Here is a 2,946-nt window from a genome sequence, read left to right on the forward strand (position 1 = left end):
AAGCTGGTAAGAATGTTTTGATCTTGGGGGAGAAGCACAACAAAAGTGTTTAGGTTAATAGAAATTATTCAATGTTTTGTCAATAGAAAGGACATACCGACAATATTTATTAAGTCATCTTGGCCGGGAGGGCCAGTTCTTTACCCCTTTCCTCCTGCCTACTTCAATTTTAAAGGCATCAAGCACTGGCTATATTAAACATTCACCACTTAATTTCCAAATATAGCTAAAACAAGGCATACCTTTAAAAGGCCCTAGTGGAAATTCTCCATTGAGAGCATTGGGAAGAGCAGGCTCAATATGTGCATACAGATGTAGAGCTCAGAATCTGTATCAGCTGTGCATTAAAAAAGAGGCACACCAATACTTTGACTTATGAACAGAAAAGCCAGAATTTGTGGGTACAAGAGCAGTTTAGCAACTGATGTTTAAAAGAAAAAAAAATTGGAGGTGGTATCAATTAGTGTTTCCCAGCCTGCTTGGATGTACTTAACACATGGGTTGATCTTGTCCTAATCTTGACAGATTCTGTGTAGAAACTGCAGGCTCAGAACAGTAGGAAGAGGAATGTGGTTAGAATGGGTTAAATTTAAATGATCAGCAAGTGAGGTTTAAATATTACATTTTCTTGCCTATTTAATTAGCATAAGTACATTTTAATGTCTAATGAAGAGCTCATGTATGTTAGTGGCTCATGTATGTTAGTGTGATCATTCGCATGTGGTTGGTATTAAAATTAGCTTATAACACGTAGCTTTTCAGTCTGTCAGAGAAAGTGTTCCTAGGATTTCTACGGTACTGTCCAAACTTGATATAGCAAATAAACATGGAATAGAGGCTATTGTAATGCAGTCAGCTACCCAATAAACCTAAACGTATTGAGCCTGATTCTCCTTTCCCTTGCCAGTATGGACTGGATATAAAATGCTACTACATGTTTTGGTAGTGTTTTACTCCCACTTTACTGTAATTAACTACACCAGGTCTGGGGAGGAGGGATAGCTCAGTGGGTTGAGCATTGGCCTGCTAAACCCAGGGTTGTGAGGTCAATCCTTGAGAGGGCCACTTAGGGATCTGGGGCAAAATCAGTACTTGGTCCTGCTAGTGAAGGCAGGGGGCTGGACTTGATGACCTTTCAGGGTCCCTTCCAGTTCTATGAGATAGGTATATCTCCACATATTATAAAATGAGAGAAACAATAGCTATGCATGTCATTTTCTTACACTGTGCTTGATGGTGACATATTAGTAGCCTCAGTGCATATCTATATGTTTAAAATTAGGAGATGCCGTGCTTGGTAAATTCACTAATTTTGATTTTTAAGGAGAAAGTCCCATGAAATTACTATGGTTTCCCTATGTTTTTGTTAAAATTTGTTACCAGTGCTAATATTCTTGGTTTTGAGTAGTAAGTAATAGACACGTTTCCCCTTGAGTGTACAATGCTATTTAACTGTATTCTTCATGATGCTGATCCCATCAAGTTCTAAGTTTCTGTAGAGAGATGACAGCCAAAGTAGTTATCTCTCTCCCTTTCCTCCTGACTTTCACATGTGCATGTGCACACACACACAGGGAACTTGTTTGTAATTAAATCTCTCTGATGCTCATTTCATGGCTGTTCTGTGCAATAAAAAACTTGCACCATAGGGAAAGCTTTACTGATGGGAAGTGAAGTCCCTAAAGAAATAACCAATGATTTTTTTGTTTGAAGTTTTACAAAGTTATCTGTTAAACCAGGTACCTATGCTATGCCAAGTACTCTATGTAATTGTCATTCCTGTGAATAAAGGACATTTCAAACAGTGCTACCAGAAAAACTGGTTACTCCTAGTATCTATAAACTATTGTGGCAAGGCACCACCTTTGCCTTGCCAGCTTCAGATTTCCCCCCCTTGGTGGTGGGGAAGGGTTTTTATTCCTCAAGTGGATTTTTATTTTCAATATTTACAAGATGGGCCTCAAGGTAGGTCCAAAGCGTACTCTTCAGCCAAACCAAAGAAACGAATTCATAACACAAAAAGGGAATATCTTTCCCTGTCCTTTCTCTGGGGTGTTTTCCTTGTTATGCTGGCTGCAGGGTGCCAGTCATTCCCCAAAATGTCTGCTAGCGTGGTTGCTTCCCCTGTAGGGAGGAGAGCAGCCTTCCACCAGGAAAAGCCTTTTCTCCCTGCTGCCACTAGGTGTGCTGCAGGTTGTTGTTTCTCCTCCCTGTCTCTCACTAGAAGAGGGTGTTTGTTTGTTAGTTAGTTTGTTTGTTTAAAGGTCTCAGGTATCCCTTATTTGGACTCAGGTGTCCCAAGGTGACCTGAGGTAACCTCTTTTCAGCTCATGGGGAAAAGGGCCTCTACCTTTCTAGGGCTGACGTACCTGCCTTACACTTCGGCAGCACATATACTAAAATTGGAACGATACAGAGAAGATTAGCATGGCCCCAGCGTAAGGATGACACGCAAATTTGTGAAACGTTCCGTAAAAAAAAAACCCACTGTCTTACAGCTGTCTGGTCTGACGTTGTCACAATGTTTAAGCACCAACAATGTGTTCAGTGCTCTACATGACAGAAAAAGAGATAGTTCCTGCCCCTGCTACCAGTGAAAATAACTATCAAATTAATGAGTATGCCCACTGTAAATAATTTACATATTGGAAATTAATGTGCTTTTACTAATTGAATTAATTTTAATGGATAAATTCTAGGAAATCTACAAAAGCGCATTTATTGTCTTGTTTGTTACCTTTATGGGTATAATGAATACATTTTAACATTAAGGTAATATGTTAAATCCAAGACCTGTTGCAGCTTGAGGAAAAGCTACCTTCCAAAAGTCACTGTCTAATTTCAGCTTCTAATAATAATCTTTAGCTCTTTTCATTCATAGATCTAAAGTACTTTACAGAGTATCATTATCCCCTGTTTTCAGATGGGGAAACTGAGGCACAGAAA

At 39.3% G+C, this 2,946-nt stretch overlaps 1 non-coding gene across 1 annotated transcript; it reads left to right on the forward strand.

The window, feature by feature from the left end:
- The first annotated feature begins 2,374 nt into the window (after window positions 1-2,374).
- On the forward strand, window positions 2,375-2,479 carry LOC135873148 (U6 spliceosomal RNA). The gene has a single exon (XR_010561085.1). It is a non-coding gene; the product is annotated as a U6 spliceosomal RNA (small nuclear RNA).
- Window positions 2,480-2,946: the final 467 nt, after the last annotated feature.

This window comes from Emys orbicularis, chromosome 1 (assembly GCF_028017835.1).
Source record: "Emys orbicularis isolate rEmyOrb1 chromosome 1, rEmyOrb1.hap1, whole genome shotgun sequence".
In the NCBI taxonomy this organism is placed as follows: Eukaryota; Metazoa; Chordata; order Testudines; family Emydidae; genus Emys; species Emys orbicularis.